This window comes from Aedes albopictus, chromosome 3, assembly GCF_035046485.1.
Source record: "Aedes albopictus strain Foshan chromosome 3, AalbF5, whole genome shotgun sequence".
Lineage (NCBI taxonomy): Eukaryota > Metazoa > Arthropoda > Insecta > Diptera > Culicidae > Aedes > Aedes albopictus.
This window is the reverse complement of record NC_085138.1, coordinates 119341565-119358245: the sequence shown is the minus strand read 5'-3', so window position 1 is coordinate 119358245 and position 16681 is coordinate 119341565. Positions and strand designations below refer to the sequence as shown.

The following is a 16681-nucleotide window of genomic DNA, read 5'->3' as shown; positions in this document are numbered from 1 at the left end:
ACGGGTTCGACTGATAACAGGAAAATTTTTGCAGTAATGGTATCATTGAAGACAGTGTTTAAAGTTCAACTAATGAAGTCCCATAATAACTAAAACTAAATAATGTTGAAGACAGGCCAAGCCACAACGGTGACGATGGAGAACGAGACGGTAACGAAGAAGCATCGCGTTTTCTTTGGGTCAATCAGCGGCGGCCACAACAATGAAAAGGGGCAGAATCTTGCGTGCTTCACAGGTTTGGTTTGGTCTGCTATTTTATGAGTGTTTTTGTTTTGCTATAGGCTATCGTTTCGGACTACCTACTTGACTATTTGAAGACGGAGGCCCTTACATGAAATGGCTGTATGATTGTGGAAAAGTCATCTGACAGCAGTTAGCCACTCAACCGCAAGAGTAAGGAACGTAATTGATAACAATGTATGAGTAACGGCGTGTCGGAAAAAGTTAGTGGGTGGTTGCTTTTCAAATAAGCATAAATCATCGATATCTTAGAAAGAACTAATTTTTGATTGATAAAGATGATATAGAATTTCGTCTTTTACTTCTTGGTGTAACGTCTCAATTGACACAAAGCCTGCTCCTTAACCATATGTACCACGAACACTTGCACAGTTCTAATTGAGGGCTTCCTTTAGTGACTACCTTTGCATACTAATCGTGTAGCACGATGAAGATACTATATGCGCTCAGCCCAATATAGTCAAGAATATTTAGTAAAATAAAAAAAAATTGTAGATGGAGCGGAAACCAAACCCAGTCACGCTTAACATGGTTTTGATAAATGCCTGTCGCAGCAAAATTGATACAGACATAAAACATCTGATTAGGTAGTTTCCGATGTGTTTCAGATAGGTTCATGATGGTCTCAGGAGGGTTAAAGTCAATATGAAGGCAGGCTCTAGAAAGTTTAAGAGGGATTACAGGGGCTCCCAAGGAGATTCAAAGACTTTCAGTAGAACTTCAGTGGGGTCTCAAGGCGTTTTGAAGAAAGAGGGTTGCAGGAGGGGTTTCAGGAGTTTTGGGGGGCTTTCATGAGACGTTCAGGAGGCTTTCTGAGAGATTTCAAGGTGTTTCAAAGCCTTTCAAAGAGTTCCACGAGTTTCATGGGGTTCAAGTGGTTTAGGTGATAAAGTTAGGGAAGTCTTCGGGGGTTTCAGTGGTTTACTTAAGGGGTTGCTAGGCGCATCAATGCGTTTCGAGAGGTTTCAAAAGGTTGCAGGAGACTACATGGGGCTTCAATAAAGTTTAGGAATAGTCTACGTTGGTCTCAGAAGGGTTGTCTGAAAAGATTTCCAGTGCGTTTCAGTAGACTTCAGTGATTTCAGGTGAGTCTCAAATTCTCAATAGAGATTGAGGAAAATCTACGAATGCATCAGGGGTTTCTAGGGGGATATAAAAGCATTTCACAGCATTTCAAGGCAGTCCGAAAGGCTTCAGGGGGATTCCTGAAATCTCAGGAGCTTCCAGAGGTAGAAGTTTTAGGTAGAATTCACAAGGGTTTTGAGCAGTTTCTAAGCAGTTCAGAAGGATTCAGATTGTTTCATGAGCTTTAAAAAAGATTCCGGGGGTTTGATGGGAAAATTAGTTGGGTTGTAAGGTGTGTCAAGAGGTTTCAGGACGTATCAGGGGTGTTTAAAGATTTTCAGGGGGAAATTGATAAAACATATATGCACGAACCTATGTGAGTAAATAGTATGTAACGAGTTGCAAAAAGTTGATTTTTTTCAGCACGCCCAACTAACATTTTTCTGCAGTTTGATAGAAGCTTTCATTCAAAGGCGTTTGTTCCATAAGCTGTTGTGTAGCTATTTTTGTTAGAAGGGGAGTCGTTCATTTATCCAACAAGGCTTGCCGAGTTGGATAAATACAAAGAGTGCTGAAAAAATTAACTTTTTGCAACGAGTATGGAGCTTTTATGCAATGATTTTTCTATTATACAATACATTTTTTTATTTTTTTATTCTGCAATCACTTAACCTAATTTACAGCTCTATTGTCCACTAGGGCACTGCGTGAGCGATTCCAATTGGAAGCTGTACATACGCTTTGTACAGCGCCTAAATGTATTATATTTTAATTGTACTATATCGAACTGGTTCCCGTTGCGCTGCTTTCACTTTCTACCCTATCATGGTAGAATGATGAGCACGAGGATGTTGATGTGTGGCTGTTTCTGTTTCCAGTCCGATGGGGGGTCAATTATGGGTTGCCGTTCGCCGATGTCCAAGTATCCGGGTTCATTTGAGCCATGGGCTCAGAAGAGGGTCAGTGTCAGCTGCTCTCAGGGGGAAAGAGCAACTGACGAAAGTGCCGGGGCTGGGATCGAACCCATGACCATCTGCTTATGAAGCAAACGTGTAGCCACTACGCCACGGGCCCCGGCATATATACAATACATTATACATTATACTTGACACATTTGAGTTGCATAATGTTCATAATGCAGCCCAAATCAGATGCATTATGAACATTATGCAACTATTTCTCATTATGCAACTCATTTTAGTTGCATAATGCACAAGTTAGAAAAAATAGACTATTATGATACCAAAATGAGTTATACAAAATAGAAATTATGATAATGAATTGCGTAAAACCATATTCGTAATGCAGCGTGAAGCCACTGGTTAAGACAATGATTTTATTGCCCTTTTCCGGCTATACCAGTCGGCTAGTATGTCTGAAATAGACGTAAAAACTTGAAGTATATTTAGGCAAAGTACGTTTATTTGGCAAATTGAGAGATAAATTTGTGAAAAAAATACCACTTGTTTTGGTGGGATTCGAACCCACGACTCCGTTATCGCTAGTCCGGCGCTTTAACCAACTAAGCTACAGAACAAGTTACAACTCTGCAGAATAGAAAGTCAAACTGGATTCGAAGCACCACCCTAAACCGGGTCCGTCTTTCACAACTTTATCTCTCTTTCGGCTCTTAGATGCCAATCTCCCGCACTCTCGCGGCCTACGAACAACAAGTGTGCGCGTATTGTTTTTAGAATGTTGATATTGAAGCTCAACTGACACATACTTCGTCACCAACCATATGATCGGTGCAAACTCAGTATGCGTTGAGCGCTTAACGCGGACGGACGCAGAGCGCAGAGCCGAAGAAGAGATAAAGTTGTGAAAGACGGACCCGGTTTAGGGTGGTGCTTCGAATCCAGTTTGACTTTTCATTCTGCAGAGTTGTAACTTGTTCTGTAGCTTAGTTGGTTAAAGCGCCGGACTAGCGATAACGGAGTCGTGGGTTCGAATCCCACCAAAACAAGTGGTAATTTCTTCACAAATTTATCTCTCAATTTGCCAATTAAACGTACTTTGCCTAAATATACTTCAAGTTTTTACGTCCACTGGTTAAGCTCTAACTTAAACTCGTCTCAATCGTAACTGTGATCACTTTAACATTTTAACAAACTGTATGTGATACAACAGGTGCTCCTGGTAAAAGTTCTAAAACTTAGCATAGCATAGCATAGCATAGCATGAATACTTGCACAAATCTTGGATGGAGTTGCAAAGTTGAATATTTCCATTGACATTGCTGATGTCGCTACTATCTACAATGTCATAGATTCACTCAGCTCCACACACCTGGCCAAGTCCTTGCAAGCATTTATAAATCCCTTCATCAACTTAGAAAGAGCCCAGAACTGAAGCAGCTTCCAATAGATGAAAGGATGTTGAAAATAGCGAATTTTCAACTTATATGGAGTTATATAGCAAATATATACTGAAGTAGAATTATTTATAAATAAATAATATTGGAAAGATCTCACCAATTGTTGTGGGGTTTTTGTGGTTCAATGCCGATCATCTAATTGTCTTGATTAATGTTCTTCTCTGTAAAGAACAACACAATACTCAGCAAAGAATAACACAATACTGACCACTAAACACCCGCGCATCTATTGTTTTGATTTTCACTCGAGGCAATAGCGAACGCGATCGATTATGCTGCCATACTCACCCCTACAGGAGTGATGCATGCACAGCCAAGAACAACACAATACTCACCTGGTAAAAGTTCTTAAACTTATGAACATATTCCATCCTTTCCCAGATCCTTTCCTTATGCGTGAGAAAGAAATCAGCTGCAAATAGAATGGCTGCAAAGTTAAACGAAACCAATTATGTATTCAAACCTTTTTCACAGACAATAGGCTTGAGTAAACGAAATGGAACGCGATGTTTAATCAGTGGCAGGCCCGTGCACAGAAGTGGCGTCAAGGGAGGGGTTTTTCCCAATTTCGGCAAAAGGCGGAGGGGCGCCTAGTCTATGAAGCGTCGGTAATGGGGGGGGGGGATTAAACACCCAAAGCCCCCACTTTGTGTACGGGCTTGATCAGTGGCAATCGACTGTGCTTTGGCAAATATCCAAAGAGTATTTCCGGCAGGTTTGTTCTCTTAGTCATGGGATTTTTTTTGTGGGCCAAATTACTTGAAATTTGGGCATATAATTCAGCTTGGTTGGGAAGGATTTGAGGCCAGTTCTGAGGTCAACAGGATTCAAAAAACCCCCCATGACGAAGGGAACAAAACTGCTGAAAATACGTAAGTTCCCCTATATGTGATTGAGGTTTCAAATGCTGTTAAAAGTGTAGCTCTCAAAGAATATATTTTAATGTTTATTAAAAATATATTTTTTACAAACCAGTCGACAGAAATTTAAGAAAAGGTTATGCACTAAAGAAAAATGTGTTTTAGTTGTTCTGAGGGAACAATTTTACAGAAATGTTCTTAAAAATGTTCTTAAATGTTCCCAATTAAGAATCGCGGTTTTAAACTTGTGGAAACCGAATTGAGTATCTGATAGAAGGCTATTTGATTCAACCACTTTGTCGAGCTGATGAAGAATCATCTTCTCTAGCAGCTTTCGTAAGCACGACAACATCGCAATAGGACGGTACGAGTTTTGATCTAAATATCATTTTTCGACATCTAAAATCGATTTAAACATGTTTTGGAAGATGATTCTTGTTAATTCTCGATTTCGTGAATTTCAGTTTTTGATTTTTCTAATTTTTATTTTTGAACATCCCCACACTTTTATATTTTTCCTGGAAGCCAATTTGGGGAACGGATTTTTTGAGATGAAAACATTTTGAGATTTTATGATTATTGTTGAAGTATTATTATTTTAATCTTTTTTTGACAGAAAACTTTATTTTCCGTGATTTGGGAAAATTTTAAAAAATGTTAATTGTAGCGATTCAATACAAAATAAACAATGACTTCTAAAACGTGACTTAAACATCAATTTTTCAATGATTTTTTAAAAATGTAAAAACGCTTTAAAATACACCAAAGACTATTTTGAGTTATACAGAACAGTCAAAAATATAAAAAAATGATTTTCCACGAAACAAAAATTACAAAAATGTTCAAACTATACCCCGTCTAAAGGCGGGATTGGGTATTAGAGGGTTAAGGAGCTATTGATGCAGTTTGCGTTGTTGTTTTTTCAGACAAACTCCACGAGTGTGGACTTTCTCCGATTTCAAACAATTACTCTTGCAACTACTTGTACGTTTGTTGTCTGAGAAGCATATTTTTTTCTCTCATGGAACCTCGGCAACTTAACGAATTAGTTGAATGGGTCTCTCCCAGGGCTCATGCTTAAGCCCCCTTCTTTATAACTTTTACGTCAGAGATATCGACGAACCTCGTGGAAAATTGCACGCTACGACAGTTTGCGGACGACGCCTTCCCGAGCAAAGGCGGATAACAAAATGATAACAAGTTCTGTTACCTGGTTATCATTCGTTTGATAATTGAGTTTGTTATCATTTAGGTTGAATTAAGAGCCAACATAACAAAAAGGATAAATCAAATTTACTTATCGAATACCAACGTGATAAGAAATAAAGTTATCATTGAGTTCAAGTTGATAACTAATTGAGTTATACAAAATTTAGTTATCAACATGAAAAAATACAGCTGATTGATAACAGGTTTTGTTATCATTTGGTTATCATTCAGAGCTATTTTACCGACCAAAATAGTAGAAATCTACTTTACAGACATAGTTTGCAGTTGAATAAAGTTTCTTATAATTATAATGCATGTTTTCAACTATTTCTCCCAGTGGGTCTCGAACCCTGATCGAGTGATTACCGGTCACAGCCGATACCCCTTTACCAAAGGGACTCAGTGAGAGGGAGAGTGGTTGAAGGCTACGCTTTCGTACTGCAGCCGAATTGAAGATGGAAAGCGGTATCTATTTTTAGATTCGAAGTCCACCAGACCGTCAGTTTTGGGAAAGCTTCGAAATATGCGTTTGGAAACTGATAACATATTTTGTTATCATCTAGTATATTTAAGTTATCGCGATAGATCAAAATTATTGATAACTAAATTTGTTATCATCTGAATATCATCAATTGGAAAAGATGATAACAAAACTAACAATATGATAACACCGATAACATAGTTTATTATCAAAGTGATATCACTTAGTTTTCCGTCTTTGCTCGGGTTGGTCTCTATCACCGGGCCAGAAGCATAAGATCTACAAGGACCACTGCAAGATACCTTAGACAATTTGTCTGCTATGAGTAGTTTGCTGACGACGAAGAAGGCTCTTGAGAAATTAGCGTTTTTCGCGGCCACTGGCTGTTTTGCAACGTTTGCGTATAACGGCCTGGTCTGGTCAGCTACTAGCTTCTGAACTAACGGCTTTTATTTTGAATGAAGGGAATCCCGCAGTGTATGGATTCACCTCAGGCGACACGTGGGAATCTGGTCATTGTATGAGATACATGTGCACTCACCGCCGATAGTAACGACACACGGAATATTCCGCTTTACCATATACGCACACCTGTCGATATTTTCTGTCCCATGACAGGTCGCGAATTTACAGAAAATCACCACAACTTCCAAGGAAATCTGTGATAGTCTGGTCCGATATATCTTCGGACAGGTCAAATAGCTTGATATCGGTGCCTCCGTCCTCAATTAGAAGCCGAATTGGGTAGGACTTGCTGTCGAATACACATTAGTATTTTACATCGTGCTCGTCGACGATTCGTTGAGCCATCGATAGGTCGCTTGTTTTTATACACAGCCGAGGAATTTACAGCATTGTATTCGTAGAATATATTCGCGCTTCTCGCCGATAAAATTATGTATTTCATCGAATGACGATTTTTTCGGAATATTCGCGTAATCAGTCCGATAATTAATGGCGATTCATTGCAAAACCGGTAGCGTGACGACACAAACTCGTGACACGGTAGCCCGCTGAAAGTTTTGAGTGGAAATAAACTTCTTTAACTTATCCGTGATCGACCGTTGAAAAATAAATGCTGAAACGTAAGAGCGTCTGCTTTTTTTTCAAAGGTTAAGCGATAACTATACTCGTACATGAACGTAATTGCTCCCCAGGCTTCTCCTATTCGACTTTTGAGGGATCTGATTCGACTATGTAGAAAGAAATCCGTGGTATCGCAGATCCGCTCCAGAACCCCAAAGAGAAGGGTTTCAAGCTGTTTCAGGTGATATTAGGGATACATCTCCTGGAACGTCTATGAAACCACCTAAAATTCCCTGGAACACCCCTGAGACTCTCTCACTTAGAACGCCTCCGAAACATCATGGAACGCATCTGAAACCCCCTGCAACACTCCTGGAGCCCCCGGAAAGCCCATGAAGCTCCTTCACAACTCCATAGGACGGTCCTGAAACCCAATGGAACACCTTGGAATGCTTTTGAAAGCCTCTGGAACACTCTTGGAAACCCCTAGAACACCCATGGGACCCCCTAACACCGCGGAACACCCCTGGAATAACACTGATACCCCTTGAAAACCACTGGATCGCTTCTAAAACCCCTTGTGACGCCCCTGGAATGCCCTAAAAACCTTGGGACCCCTTATCTCTCTAAATCCCTCTGAAACACCCCTAGAACTCCGTTTTACCTTCCTTTTGCATCACGTTGGCAGCAGCTCGCTGACGTAGTGTACGGTTTGGGTCAAAAAATGACCCTAATGCCAAAGGAAGGTTAAACCCATTGAAAACCCCGGGAACGTTCGTAAAGCCCACTGGAACACTCTTGGCACATCCTAAGAGCGCCCCTGAAAGCCTTTTGAAATGCATGATCAGGTAAAGTGAAAAATAATCTGGCAGTCATGCTAACAGTTCTAGTTATGCCAGTGTTCAACAATTGGATCATTGATGCATAATAAAACTATGATAATAGAAATATTTTTTAAATTTCGTTTTGACGTTTTGTGAACCCTCGCCCTCTCTTTAAAAATTTTGGGTAAATTTTGCTTTTTGAATGTTGTATTTTATTACTCGAAAATAATATAAACGAATAAAATTTGCTCCTGTAGGAGTTTTTGATCATATTTAACAAAATAGAAGAAAACCTTCTCCAGCACGGTAAATGGGTCCTTGCATGAACGGAGATTGGTGATCTGACACGAAAACAAGCGAAATACATCCTCTATTGTAAGTACCACTATCACCAACTTTTTTTTAAGGATTAGCACTTTTTAGTTATTACTTTTACTGAATGAAGGCAATTGACAGCGGACAGCGGACAATTGACGACAATGTTAATTAGATGAGTGCAAAATGACAGCCCTCATTTGCCCTAATTCCACTTAAACATACGGTGAATGAAAACTTGACGGTATGTGACTTTCTGAGACTCCTTCAGCTTAGTGCATACGTTAAAAGAACTGATATTCCTCAAAGAGAACGTACAACTTTCAAGTTTACATTACCTAGTACAAACAAAACAGTTACATCTGTATGATTGGTAAACAACACAATTTAATAGCCACCGAAGAAGTAAACCAATATCGTGGAATTTATACATTGTCATCAAAACAAATCACCTACCACGTGCGATCAACACTAAAAACGAAACCTTTGTTTCAATCCAAGGGCCAACTCAGTAAATCCGCCAATGCTCTTTGTAGCGACGTTTCAGATCCAAATCAGCGCCACGACCAACAGTATCCACCATTTGTTTCTTTCTTCGAATGGCCCCAGAACCGTACAGGAGAATCACTAAACCAAAATGCTCTAATCCTCTCGAATAGTCGCGTGTCACCACTGAATAACACTGAAAGATTACTTCGAACGGTCACATTAGACGGGAGCACCCTAACAACCTAGCACTCTTCACTCACAACCCCCACCCAGCCACCGCCCACCCAATCGTGGATGTAATCTTCCCCCCTGCCACCGGAAGGAACAGTAATTTTATTTACCGATGTGAACACTAACTTCCTCGTGGCACGCGCGCCTTGATTGGTTTAATCCCAATTTCGAGAAAATCGCGACCGTCCCGATTGAAAGCTCGTGGAAAACTAAATACATTTTCCTGGCAGACAGAGCTGGTGCGCTTCTTGTGCTTACTACCTACGTAGCTACTGCTGCTACTGCTACTGATTCTGATTGGGGAGCAAGGGAATGCGGCATTCGAAACGAGCGAAAGCCTTCTGAAGCCGGATGATGTGTTTGTATATTTTGGCGCCTTCGCCCCACTGCCAGCCAGCAGGTCCTCGCAATTGGAGGTTGGAAAACTTTCATTCATTCATCTTCGGGTGGAGAAAAGTGGGGCGTGAAAGTTGTCTCGCACAAACACGCACGCACACTTACTCCTAATGATCCGCTGCAGGAACATTCCCGTCTCCCGTACGGAATCTTCGGTAAGTGTCTACATAGCTATACAACAGCCTGGTAGAATGGAGGAATGCAATAAAAATAAATAACATAAACAATGTCGATCGGGCGCCGAAGCGAATCTGAGTAGATTCACGGAGCACGTGCTGGAGCCGTGAGAGCTTTCAAAATGCGTAAAAGCTCTTGGGGATTGGAGGATTTGCTGCGAGTATGCGCAGTTGGTAAAATTCGTTCTTGTAGTGAGTGAAAGTGGCCTGGCAATTTTTTGAAAGCTTTGTTTTTGGATAAAAGCTTAGGTGTGGTGAAAACTCTGAATCTGAATTAGTTGATGAAAGCCAAGAGCAAGGTAGACACCTCAGAGAGGATAAACTTTTGAAATATGCCGTGCGCCTGGAAAAACAAACATTTCCAGTAAATCGCAAAAGCCAAAGCTTTGCTAATTGATTTTTAATATATGATTATACTCAAATGAATGCACATCAAGATGCACATGCTCTTTTTAGAAAACTAAGAGCCTAATAACAAATGGAGCTGAAATTAAAGTTAAAAAAAAAAACAAGAAGAGCTAATAACAAATGAAACTTTGCACGTGTTCACCCATTTGACTTTTAAGCGGTGCCTTGTTACCTGGGTTACCATCAGGGATTCCATATATACAGATTTATCTGTATAATACAGATTTTTAGGCATCAGTACAGATTACGCTATGTATGAAATAAAACCTGTATACCTGAGCTAGAAGCGTTGTTATATTTTTGTATGGGATACATAGTTTTAAAAGAGGTTATACAGATTTTTCAAAAAATCATCTGGCATCCCTGGTGACCATAGAAACGAATTTATATCTTGCCTGCGTTGTTCTTATCTGTGTCATCAGTGTTTTCAAGTGTGCAGTGTGCGAGTGTTCAAGTTTAAATAGGGATGCTCACTTTTGTTTGTTTGTATAGTTTTAGTTTAACGTGTTCTAAACTAGGCTACAATTCGATTGTATTTTAGTTTGAATAATGATTCAAAATAAACTTCAACTAATAAGAAAATTCCCCATGAAATTGTTGGAACGAATCTATTTTACAATATTTGATTCTACTAATTCGTATCCTCTCTGGAGCCACCATCTGACATTGCAGTTCTCGTGACTCGGCTATCCAGGTTATCTGTACGTAGCGGATAAACACGGTTTAACACCTGCTTGGGACCTCTCAATAAACTATGCAGACTCTTAGGGCGGAGAATGGGATCTGGCCAAAGTCTACACATTCAAATTATGACAATTTTGTAAGGACGAAAATCTACGAGTTGCTGGGGCCCGTGGCGCAGTGGTCACACGTTCTCTTCATTATCGGATGCTCATGGGTTCCAGTCCCAGCCCCGGAACTCCGTCAGTTGCTCTTCCTCCCGAGAGCGACTAACACTGACCATCTTCTGAGCTCATACCTTTAACAGACCCGGATAATATCTTCTTTCTACTGTGGGTAGAGTGGAAAAGTGAAAGCAGCATAAAGGTAACCAGTTCGATGTAGTAGAAAACAGCTAATAATGATAATTAATTGATATCATATCCTCCTGTCAAACAGTTGGAAGTGTAGAATTAGCATAAGTTAAAATAAACATAAACAAAAATTTTAAAAAAATCAAACAGCTGTCTTGTTTTATGTTGATAATGATATGTAATATTAAACAACATTTTGCGAGGTAATTCGGCACTCTGCACCACCGTGGGTGCCCAGGACTGAAAGTATGCGCGGTCCCACGTATGCCACTACGTTTACAAATATAAGGAATTTTTCCAAGAATTCCATCAGATTTATCTTTAGGATATTCATTTGTTTTTCAATGGATTTATTCAGAAAATTAATTGAAGTATTTCTTCAAGAATTCCACCAAAACATTTGTCTGAAACTACTGCAGTGATTTCTGCAGGCATTTTTTAAATATTCCTTCTGAAAACCCTCTACGGATTTCTCCACGAATCCCTCCAAAAACGCATCAAACATGTTTTCCTTTAAAATTTCTTTCAGAGTTCCTCCACATGTTTCTCGTGATTTTTTCTGCGAATTGAGAAAGTATTCATGGTTCGAATGCGTGTAATCATTATGTACCTTTTAATGCCGCCTTATTTTTCTTATCCTTTGATAGATACGCGTATTTCGACTACCACTTGTAATTTTGTCAGTTTAAGTTATCCACTGGAACATACTGATTACACTCATTCGAAGAGGGAATTCAGAGGGTTAGAAAAGTCGGTACAAAAATCTTCCAATTTTTGTTTCAAAATTCCTTCAGGAACTCATCCAATATTTTTCCAATAGCTGTGTGCGCAACATTTAGAAAAACTTCTGAAAAAAATCTCAGAAGGAATATCTGAAACAACTCCTGCATGAATCTCGGAAGGAATCCTAGGAGTTTATCTGTCAGAATTGCAATAGCAAAGTCTAAAAAAAATCTTGTAAGAATTCCTGCAGGAATCCCTGAAAAAAAAAGGATTTCTTGTTGAACTTTTTGGACAAACTTCCAAATCCGAAGGGAATTCTGAAAGATTTCTGAAGAAATGTTCCAAAAAGTTCCTGAAAAAAACTCCATGGGGAACTTTTAAAGAAATCGCTTGCTGAAACTCCTGAAGAAATCCATAGGAAAAATCTCCCTTAAGAAATTACGAAGACGTATCTGAAGATATTTTTGAAGGAATCCCTGAAGGAATTTTGGAGGGAGCCCAAGTAGGGTTTCCAGAAAGTTCCCAGAGAGCCCAAAAAGGGGGTCACAAGGGTTTTCAGGGGCGTTTTAAGGTGTTGTTTCGGGGAATTTGAGGAGCCTTTTAAGGGTGTTCTGTCAAGATTTTTTGGTATTTTCATGGGATTACGGGGAATTCTGGGGTATTTCAATAGTATTAAGTGGGTTTCAGGGGCATTCCAAAGGGGCTTTAGGGACTATTCAAAGGATCTCAGGAGCCTTTAAAGGGCGCTGCAAGAGGTTTGAGGGGCGTTTTAAGGTATTTCAGAGTCTGCTCTAAAACGTCCTGAAATGCCTCAAAAATCCCCCTTAAACCTCCCGGGGACCCCATGTAACGCACCTGAAAGGCTTCGAAACCCCTGAGCCGTCCTCCGTAACGCTTCCGTAACGCGCCTGAATCCCCCGAAATGCTCTGAAACGTCTTGAAATGCCTCCAAAACCCCCCTTAAACCCCCTCGGACCCCATATAACGCACCTGAGAAGCCCGAACTCCCCGAAAACTCCTCCGTAACGCTTCCGTAACGCCTCTGAATCCCACCGAAAGACTATGAAACGTCCTGAAATGCCTTCAAAATCTCCCTTAGACTCTCTCGGACCCCATGTAACGTACCTGAGAGGCTCTGAACTCCACGAAAACTCCTCCTAACGCTTAAGTAACGCTTCTGCATCCAGCCGAAAATCCTCTGAAACGTCTTGAAACGCTTCCAGAATCCCCTTTAAACCTCCTCGGACTCCATGTAATGCATCTGAGAAGCTCCGAACACCCCGGAAACTCCTCCGTAACGCTTCCGTAACGCCTCTGAATCACGCCGAAATGGTCTGAAACATCCTGAAATGCCTCCAAAAATCCTCCTTAAACCAAAACCCCTAAAAACGCCTCCGTAGCACCTCTGAAAGCAGCCTAAAATGCTCTGAGACTTCCTGAAATGATTCCGAAACCCGCTTAAGACCCATTCGGACCCCGTGTAACCTGTAACCTTCCTTTGCTCTCCTCTGTAAACACCCCATGGTCGCCGTTGCAGTAGTCCCCGTCATTATTAAATATTCTTATGCACAGTATTGGTTCTGAGAAGCTTTCCCTCTTTTTATGCAGGGTATAATAAAAGATGCATAAATTGAAAGTGCATAAAAATAACATGCATAAAAAGAGGTTTTAGTGTAATGATAACTAATGCCCACGTATGCCATTGCGTTTTTTATATTCTTCCAAGAATTCCTCCAGATCTATCAACAGGATCTTCAGTTGTTCTTCCAAGGATTTATTCAGAAAATTCTCCAAAATTTTTTTTGCTTATCCTTTGATAGATACGCGTATTTCGACTACCACTTGTCATCTTCCTCAGTGTCTGTTATCCACTGGTACAAACTGATTACACTCATTCGAAGAGGGAATTCTACTTAGCGGGTTCGAAAAGTCGGTACAAGAATCTTCCAGTTTTAGTTTCGAAGTTCCTTCAGGAATTCTTCCAATATTTTTTCCTATAGTTGTGTGTGCAACATTTAGAAAAACTTCTGAAAAAATCTCAGAAGGAATATCTGACACAACTCCTGCATGAATCTCGGAAGGAATCCTAGGAGATTATCTGTCAGAACGGCAATAGCAAAGTCTAAAAAAAATCTTGTAAGAATTCCTGCAAAAAAAAGGATTTCTTGTTGAACTTTTTGGACAAATTTCCGAAGGAAATTCTGAAGGATATTTGAAGAAATGTCCCAAGATGTTTCTGAAAAACTCCATGGAGAACTTTTAAAGAAATCGCTTGCTGAAACTCCTTAAGAAATCCCTAGGAGAAATCTCCCTGGAGAAATTACGAAGATGCGTCTGGAGCTATTTTTGAAGGAATCCCTGCCTGAAGGAATTTCGGAAGGAGCCCAAGTAGGATATTCTGAAAGAACTCCTGGAGAAATCTCCAGTAGAATCGCTGCAAAAATCTTAGGAAGCACTCTGGAAGGAATCTCTAGAGGAATATCTAAGAAAATCTCGGGGAAATTTTTGAAGTAATCTCTGGAGAAATATTTTGAGAACTTCCCGGAATCCTAGAGAAAGTTATCAATGAAGTTCAGGAAAATTTATGTGGACGTTTTTGAAGGATTTCCTGAAAGTGTTTTTGGAGCAATCTGTGGATGAATTCTTTAATGAATAATGTTGAGATTTTGCTAAAGGAATTCCTGATGAAATTCCTAGGAATTATTGCAGAATGAATCTCTTGAAGAATCCGTGAAAAAATTCCTATAGTTTTCTTAAGGCGAAACTGGAAGCATTTCCTCACTTTTTGGTTTTTGATTTTTTATTAAATAACGAAGGAATATTTTCAAAATCGGTTTTCGTGCGCATGTAGAGTATGGATCAAGGTGTCTTCTGATTTTTTTTGTATTGGAAAATGTTTTTCGTTTTTGCAGAAACCATTTTTAAACAAAATTTCACAAAAAATGGTTTCTGCAAAAATGGAAAACATTTTCCACCTAAAAAAAATCAGAAGATACCTTGATCCATACTCTACATGTGTACGAAAACCGATTTTGAAGATATTGCTTCGTTATTTAATAAAAAAAAATCAAAAACCGAAAAAATGAGAAAATGCTTCCAGTTTCGCCTTAAGAGGAGATTCCGGAGATTTCCTGGACAAAATTCTGAAGGAATCTTTTTTGAACTTTGGATATTCTGGATAGATCCCAGAAGAAATTACAGGTCACATTCATGTGGGAGCGGAGCTTTTAATGGAATGTTTAGAGCAATTGCTCAAAAAATCCTTGGTAGACTTTTTGATACAAGATTTGTAGATTTTTAGGGTTTTTTGAGAAGACTTTCGATAGACTAAGAAACCTAAGAATAATTATTTGTTTTACGTTTACTACACCTGTTCAACTCATTCATGGAGGGAGAATAACATTGTTCCGCCAGAATGGAGATGGGTCAAAGTAATTGCTGTTCAAAAGGCTGGTAATCCAGCGTCTGATCATAATTCATACCGCCCAATATCTATTATAAGTCATACCGCCCAATACCCATATGTATATGGCTCTTTCTGTTTCCTCTCAGCAGCAGACTGCCGCCTAATAAAGTTGCAACGAATTCAATACTGTTGTTTGCGTATTGCCCTCGGCTGTATACACTCAACGCATAACGCGAGCCTGAAAGTCTTGTCAGGGGTGAAACCTCAACATAACCGCTTACTGGCAACTCTCGCTTAGGTTACTCATCAAGTGTGGAGTGAGCAACACACTTGTTATTGAAAACTTCGAAGAAATGCTCAGCCTGAACACTCAGTCAAAATTCATGGGAATCTAGCTATTCTACATGTCATCTGATATAAGCCTCCCGGGTTTATAATCCTCCTCGTGTACACTTCACGAATGACAGTTTCTCTGTTAAATACGATCTGTCCATGAAACAAGCTGTTCAGGGAATACCCAGATCGGGGCCGGATCACAACGTCCGAGGCCATACAGTCCTGGACAGTAGGTCGCGTTTTTTTGCGCAATAGCGTCCAAAAGTTTGGATGCGTCATAATATCCTATGTGCCTTCTTTCCTTGGACTTCGTGTCGTATCTGCAAGTTTGGACGTAATGCCCCGAAAAAAAGCGCCATAAAGTCCTGGGACTTTATGGCCTCGGACGTTATGATACTGCGCCACCCAGATCATCAAACAAAAAGTACCAAAATGTATATTTTCCACTTATGGATCTCGCATAAATGGATCCACTGGCTTCGTTGTCTGCAATGAAAATTTCACCGCCTTCCGTAAACTTCAGGAACCTTGTTCGGTTTATGTTGCTGAGCTGGCAGCAATCAACTTCGCTTTGAGGATGATTTCCAACTTTCCCGCAGACCACTTCTTCATCTTTTCGGATAGCCTTAGTTCGATTGAGGTACTCCGGTCGATGAAACCTGTTAAACATCCATCTTACTTTCTTACAAAAAAAAATTAAAAAAATTAGGGAGCAGATAGGTGCACTGGTCGGTTACCTTCCATTATTCCTAACATTTCCTTGCTAGTGTGGTGGTATGGTTCGGATGTAAGTCGAGACTTCATTCGAGTGATGTCAAGACTTATGTCCATTCATGACTCGGTAGATGCGCATTTACACAGGATTCACCTCGTGTTGAGCAATGTTTGTACTAAGTGCGGTTCCATTATGATGACATCGACCACGTAGTTCGGCAGTACCTGGATAATGACGCCTCCAGAGCACTACTTTTGGATTCCTTTGAAGCCCGAGGTAAACAACCCTTTGTTCTTGTAAGAGATGTGTTGGGGACCCGCAATGTCACATACATGGGGTGTATTTTCGACTTTCTTCGCTCTGCTGGTAT

General features: G+C 40.1%; 1 protein-coding gene across 6 annotated transcripts in view; it reads right to left on the bottom strand.

Moving 5' to 3' along the window:
• LOC115263581 (GTPase-activating Rap/Ran-GAP domain-like protein 3) overlaps positions 1–16681 on the bottom strand; it is a 598953-nt gene that overhangs the window by 204073 nt on the left and 378199 nt on the right. The window contains exon 1 of one of the 6 annotated variants that reach the window (XM_062855942.1): positions 8854–9395. The exons of the other annotated variants lie outside the window; for them this stretch is intronic. The gene's annotated coding sequence lies outside the window, so the exon portion shown is untranslated. Of the gene's footprint in view, positions 1–8853; positions 9396–16681 lie in introns of those variants that run through there. 6 annotated transcript variants of the gene reach the window in all.